The following is a 7,500-nucleotide window of genomic DNA, read 5'->3' as shown; positions in this document are numbered from 1 at the left end:
AGTAAGCCCATGTGCCGTGTCTGCTGAGGTCTGGGGAGGGGAGCTCCCTGGAGAGCTGCAGCCCATTTGCTGAGGGTCTGCTCCCGCGCTGCCACACACAGGAGAGGAGAGGGGAGGAGAGGAGACCGGGGGTGGGGTGGGGGGGGGGGGGGGGGGGGAGGAGGAGGAGGAGAGACGTGAGCAGATGAAGCCCTGTCGCTGAAAAGGAGCTCCTGCCTCCAGGGAATCCGCTCAAAAACGCTGAAAAACTAATCTATACAAGATCCAAAGAGGGTCAGCCTAGTCTCTCCCACACGCAAACACACACACACACACACACACACCAGACACAGGGACAAACACACACAGGCAGTCACACAACACCCAAATGCAAATCCACCCATAATGCAAAAAGACAGAGCCCATATCCTGTAGCAGTGCTACTTGTGCCTTATGTCCTGGGGTACTTGCTGAGCTGAGTTGTGTGTTTGGTTAAGGCTGAATGAAACAGGCAGCTTTGTGCGCCCACACCCTTGCTACATTTCTGTAGCGTGTCAACAGCAGCAGGCTTTAGTGAGGAGCTCGAACCATGAGGCAGGTCAGCAGTGATTTGCCCTTCCCAGCTGTCCGTGTGCAGGGCAAAGGACATATCACACTCAAATCACACGGAAGCTGCAGAGCATATTCAAATCAAAACATGACCATAAAGCAACAATAAAGCATGTGCAAATATTTTGTTATATAAACCTGTCTCACTCATATCTCATTTGTGAAATGGCACCAACTCTTATCTGAAAACTGAATTCACCCAAGCAGAGATAATATGTGTAATGCAGTGCTCAATGCCAAAACACGCATGCAAGCACTGCGCCTAAAAACGCCTAAAGCTTGCGCCCGGCATTGTGTGTTGCGCTGTGCTGAGAATGAGAGACTGCTGGAGTGTATGTGGTGGGCCTCTGAGGATAAAGCCCTCTTTAAAAGGGATTTGGCCTGTGGGGAGAGTCTATATCTGGAAGCTGATAGAGACGGGAGTGATCGCAGATCATTTTTCATGAACAAATCTACTTTGGCCGCGTCAGGCGGTCAGGACAGGCAGCAGACCAGCAGCAGGCAGCGAAGGGGGTGGGGGGAGGGACGGACATCGCTGATACCAGACCCTCCACTCAGCCTCTCCTTCCCAGTTGCTTGGCCAGCTGAGCAATCAGGTCACCTCGGCTTTTCCCGTGTGGCCTGGGCGCAATTGTCCCCAACACCCCCTCGCCCCCCCCCTCCTGCCTGTGTGGCCCGCAGCTGCTCCTCATGATGTCAGAGCTGATCTGCAGGCAAGGCTGTGCTCTCTCTCTCTCACACACACACACACACACACACACGCACACACATGCACGCACGCACACGCGCACGCGCACGCACACGCGCACGCACATACACACACACACACACACACACACACACACACACACACACATACACACGCACACATGCATGCACGCGCGCACGCACGCATGCACAAACACACACACACACACACACACACACACACACACACACACACACACACACACACACACACACACACACACACACACACACACACAGAGGCACCCAGCACACAGAGGTGACTCCATCATAAGACAATGTTCCACCACCAGAAAAAGAAACAGGGGGAAAAAAAGCCGCCTGCATGGTCTGAACACTGTTTCTTTTCCTCTCTCTTCTGTTCCTGCCTTCTGCCTGCCGACCACAAATCATTGGCTCTTTTAATCCCTGTACCCTTTTTCTCTCGAAAACAAGGCCATTTTTTTCATGTCCCAATCAATATGTTCTCCCCGAGGGCTCATCATGGCTTTGCGCATACACCACTGGCACTCACGCTGTGATGACTGCAGCAGTTACAGCACTGCATTAACACAGCCCATTCTGCACGGCAATCATGTGCATTACAGATGCTCCACAGCCAGAAACGCCAGGAGAAAAACAAGCCCAAGATAAACAAAACGCGCCGTGCAGGAAGCTGGCATGCACGCTGGCGTAGGATTGTGGCTACGCAATCAGCAGAGATCACCGCTTAAGGAAAAGCCTCTCCTCAGCGCCGAGCGTGCAGGTAGTGACCACCTCAGCTACATCAGGCCAGCTCCTCATCAGTCCACTGATACTCAATCAATCAATCAATCAGATTTATTTATATAGCACATTTAAACATGACTCGCATCAACCAAAGTGCTTTACAGAGGCTGGTGGGAAGCAAACATATAACATATAACAAATAAAACAGAGGCAGGCCATACAAAAACACATCATAAAGCAGACCATACAAATACACGGAAGAGACCGTACCGAGAACAGTACAAGCAGGGCTCTGGTCAAGATGAATCGGGAAACACTAGAGAGAAAAGGTGTGTTTTGAGCATTGACCACTTCTCTGCAGTGTAGTACCACAGCGCAAATCCTTTGTGGGCACTGGACACACGCCGCCAATAGGCATCTCCTCTGTGATCTGCGGGGCCGTGGCTGGGTGGTTGGAGGTGAGAGTGGCTGGACTGGGAGAGGGGTCAGGGTGGCGTGCTGAGGGGTGGTGTGGAGGCTCCGGCTGGGCAATGAATGGAGAGTGGGTGCCTTTCTGACACGCGGGCACAAACAAGCCGCTGATTTGATTAAGTGTGTAATCACATGGGGGGTTGGCTTGCTGCTGCCTGCACTCACTCAGCTATTCAGAAGCCTGAACACACACAGACACACACACAGATGAACGAAACGCCCACCCCCATACACACACACACACACACACACAAACACACAAAAACAAGGCCGCACATGCACACACAGTACCTAATGAGTGAGCACACAGGTCAGTGAAAGAGGGCAAACAGCCTCAAGCCCTCCCTTCATCCCCCTGACGGACAGGCCACTGTAATCCACTGGGCTCCACACACCGCCTTTCTCCTTCTCTCTCTCTCTCTCTCTCTCTCTTTCTATCTTTCTCTCTTTCTTTCTACCTCTCTCTCACACTCTTTTCTCTATCTTCCAAAGTTGAGATTATTTTAGAATGCTATACTGCACTCTATTTTTTATTTAAAAAACAATTTTTCCATTTTCTTCCAAAGAGCAGAATGGTTTCATGTCAAATATACTGTCTAATTACACAATGATTTTTCCACTCAGAATTGAGCTTCAGATATCTCAGTGATGAAATCATTTTAGCTGTTGATACGAGTGAGCGCAATCATATCACAACAAAATGGGGTTGAAACTATTTGTTGAAGCTTTTATCAGCATTAATGATTGACAGGGGAGCTTGTCTTTCAATATTTGTCAGAGGCGTAGCATAACAAGAAACAGCTGTCAAATGCACAGGCTATTATCAGACCAAACAAGATTGTCCATATCTGTCAGTGGAGCATGATACGCATTACAGGCAATTAAAATGATGTCTGTCACCTCACTTTACAAGTTCAAATCCATCACTTTTCTTTAGCAAACACACCTATCAGATCACTGTCTAAAACACACAGCGCCGCAGTACAACTGCTCACGTACCGAAAGCAGCCTAGGTGATCTTTAGTAAAGTAAATAATCTTTATATCAAAAGCCAGGGTGAAATCACAGGTTTTAATAAACTCTCTGCCAAATCAAACCACAGCCATTACAGGAGTCAAACCCACTTCACCAACAGAGCCTACAAAGCAAAGCAAAGCAAAGCAAGGCAAGGCAAGGCAAGGCAAAGCAAAGTAAAGGAGTGCTTAACCCAACTCCTGCTGTGTCACATTCCTACAGCACTTGTGCCAAATGGGCAGCAGCAGTGAGGTCCACGCTCGGCCTGTCTCTCACACTGAGGTCAGAGTCAACAGCACTTTGATGTCATGATGGAAAACGGGCAGTTTGCATGTCCTCTGCCATTCACCATACACACATTCGACACTGGAGGAGTCGGGGAACTAGCCTGGGCATGTTCCGAGGGAAGAGGAATATTGAACATGTGAAACGCAGCTCACCCCACCAGGCCAAATGCCACTGGGAGGGACTTCTCTGGGTGTTGTGTGTGGCCACGAGGTGTGGCAGACCAAAGGAAATGGCCTTCAGCACGCAGCTTCTGCTCTGCCACGGGAGGCCTGTCCCTTAACCTGCCACATGACTGCAGACCTCCGCCACACCAATCACACTGACCCTCCTCACCTCCTCTCCTTTCCTCCTTTTAATATCATTCCTCTCCTCTCCTCTCCTCTCCTTCTTTTAATGCCGTTCCTCTCTTCTCCTCTCCTCTTTTTAATACCGCTCCTCTCCTCTCTCCATCTTTTAATCCCCTGTGGAGTGCAGTGCTCACTGGCTCTGAATGGGCAAGGTGAAAAGGACACGGCCACACAGCAAACGGCAGGGGCCGCCGCCACCACAGCCACCACCACCACCACCACCTCCACATCCACCACCATCACCTCCACCTCCACCACCACCACCACCTCCACCTCCACCTCCACCACCTCCACCACCACCACCACCACCACCTCCACCTCTACCTCCACCACCTCCACCACCACCACCGCCACCACCACAGCCACCACCACCACCACAGCCACCGCCGAGCCTGCACTGCAGCCCACTGAAACTCATACGTGTTATTTATGATCCGGCTGAGCATTGATCATGTCCACTTAACCAGGGGGTGAGGCAGCCGAGCAGGGCGGGAGTGTGTGTGTGTGTGTGGGGGGGGGCTCCTGTGGCGGAGCGCTGGGTGGCTGATGGGGGGGATAAGTGGTGCACAGTTAATGCATCTGAGATGGGCTTTCCTCGGACCATTTACATCACAGCCCGCGCATTTTAAGAGCCTATTACCTCCACAGGTGAGGGAGGTCAGGGAGGTCAGCGCTGCACACCCATGGGGGGGGGGGGGGGGGGTGGATGAAATCACATTTGCAACAGTTGTGGAGAATCAAGCACACTATCGGAGGATTTTTACTTGTTTTTAGCGTCTATTATACCACCAGACCTCTAAAAAAGATTTAAAAATTAATCCTCTTACATTTCTGGCGCCTAATCTGATTTGCGGCAGTTGTTGGTCTTTGTTTACTGATGCTTGTCATGGGTGGGCCCTGTTGACTCTGCACCCATGCGTCCCCCCCACGCAACCCCAACAGGCCACACGGAGCACGCTCATAGTGAAAGTCAAATCCTCCCTCTCAAATCACAAAAGCATGTCAGAAATGTGTCACAGTATGAAACCATGCAGATTATCACACTGTTTCAGGGGCCGAGACACAATCCCCTGTACATGCTCCACACTCCTGTGACCTACTTTTACACATCCCCACAAACTGCCAACGTGCCGGCCGGGGAGGCCGCCTGGGCATTCAGTCTGAAACCTCCCAGGCCCTAATAGCGGCAGACAGGGGAAATCATCCTATTCTCTTAACAAGCTCACTCTCACTCCTCAAGTGCGTGTACCAGTCTTCTCTGCTGGCTGTCATGGCCATGTGTGGCAGCAGTGCTATACAGGCAACAGCCTCACTCACAATCCTGGACTCTGACTTTACATTCAGCTATATACCACTCGTGAAGAAGCATTCCACCTGAATCCCAAATGAACCTGTAAGATATAAGGTAATGTAAACGGTCTAAATGGGAGTATGCAAATATTTTCAGAAACCATAGAAACAGTCATAATATATATATCAATCAAATTAATCCTTGTATAACTATGCGTAATTGTCTGGTCCCCCACAGTCATAAACACAAATTATTTGACTAATTGGCTGCTAATCCCTATCAATCTTTTGGTTTGACGGCGTAATTACCTTTGGAAATGTAAGGGAGTCTGCTGATGAGGCTATATCATCTATTTTGATTAATACAAGACACCTTGTCACGTACATAATCCCTTGATTTAATTTTCAGATAGACGTTGGCTACCTGAAGCCGTCATGCAGTAAAGCTCTGCAGTTGTCTGAACGTCCTTTCAAATGTAGCAACTGCAGAGGAAATAACAGTTTCCTTCAGCTACAAAAACATTTCCCCTACCAGGCCCTGAGCGAGACCAGTTACGCATGACAAAACGCCCGCCCTTAGGGCCCAGGACAGAGCTCAGGACTGGAACTCAGCTGAGGTGACTGGAGGTTCTGCAGCCTAGACTATCAGCACATTTCCCCCACTGTTTTGGTCCTGATCTGTATGAGTGTATCTGTGCCATGAATGTAAGCAAGTGTGTGTGCGCATGTCTGTTTGGGGATATGAATGTGTGTGTGTGTGTGTGTGTGTGTGTGTGTGTGTGTGTGTGTCTGTGTGTGTGTGAGTGTGTGTATGTGAAAGAGATTTTTTGCTTATAAGCCTTTTTATGCGCGTTTACGCTCATATAAATATGTGTGTGACTGTCTACTCGATCAGCATATCTGTGTGTGCGAGTAAGAGACGGTTGGTGGATGTGTGTGTGTGTGTGTGTGTGTGTGTGTGTAAGAGCGAGGGAGAGAGAGTAGGTAATCTGATATGCATGACTCCTTCCTTTCTCTCTCTCTCTTTCTTTTCCCCCCCTCCCTCCGTGTTTTTTGGGAGAATTCGCAGGTTGCATGTATAATTTACAGCAGCCAGGCAGGCAGGCAGGCAGGCAGGGCTGCACATTCCTCTGCTGGCAGCCGTGGTTCCACCCTCTCAGTCCTCTCCCGCGCATTAGCATAATGCAGATGCCACCAAAACCATTCACCTTCCAGCTACTCAGCGCCTCATCAGTACACACACACACACAGAGAGAGAGAGAGAGAAACAGACTCACACACGGCACACGCACAGACACATCGTGCCTGACGTTAATGATAAACTGACGCTGGCTCTGTGTGGACGGAAGGCTGAGGGTCCTGGGGGTGGTGGGGGTGATGGTGGTGGTGGGTGGGGAGGGGGGGGGGTCGTGGGGGTGGTGGTGGGGGTCGTGGGGGTGATGGTGGTGGGGGTCGTGGTGGGGAGGGGGGGGGGGGTCGTGGGGGTGGTGGTGGTGGTTGAGGGGGGGGGGGGGGGGTCAAAAAGATTTCCGGCTGCTTCTGCTAATTATGACTCATGTAAGACAGTCAGTTCTCCTGCTGCTCGGAAAAATAAAAATCGTGCAGCCCCAGAAATATCTGCTCTTCAACATGCCGGCACGTCGTCATTAGTAACCATGCCACTAGGCAGGAAGATCAGAGGGAGATGTCTGTAAACACAACCACATGTAGCTGACGAGTGAAGGGTCAGCGGGTTTGGTGAGCAGTGAAAGATCATAAATCAAACCTTACCAGTGGACGCTGTGGAATTCGTTCGTTAGTGTTGGGCAAATCCACTTGTGTATCCTCATCAATCATAAAAGCAGCCTGGGAAGGAGAAACAAAATCACATTAAGTTTGCAGTGAAATAGCAGCACTTCCCTGACTGCACGAAGACAGCCATCTATTACAATCACTTTATATGAAGATTGCTATTTGTTGAGAAGCACTGATTTTCTAAAGAGCCACTTGAAATGGAAAGGCAAGAGTGTGACTGCTTACAAAACGATATAAGCTGTGGAGCATGCCC

General features: G+C 50.2%; 1 protein-coding gene across 4 annotated transcripts in view; it reads right to left on the bottom strand.

The window, feature by feature from the left end:
- zmiz1a (zinc finger, MIZ-type containing 1a) overlaps positions 1-7,500 on the bottom strand; it is a 114,074-nt gene that overhangs the window by 68,209 nt on the left and 38,365 nt on the right. For all 4 annotated transcript variants that reach the window (XM_042064791.1, XM_042064787.1, XM_042064788.1 and 1 more), the window contains one exon: positions 7,224-7,298. The gene's annotated coding sequence lies outside the window, so the exon portion shown is untranslated. The remainder of the gene's footprint in view (positions 1-7,223; positions 7,299-7,500) is intronic.

This window comes from Alosa sapidissima, chromosome 16, assembly GCF_018492685.1.
Source record: "Alosa sapidissima isolate fAloSap1 chromosome 16, fAloSap1.pri, whole genome shotgun sequence".
In the NCBI taxonomy this organism is placed as follows: domain Eukaryota; kingdom Metazoa; phylum Chordata; class Actinopteri; order Clupeiformes; family Clupeidae; genus Alosa; species Alosa sapidissima.
Note: the sequence above shows the minus strand (reverse complement) of the source record. Positions and strands in the feature narration are given on the sequence as shown.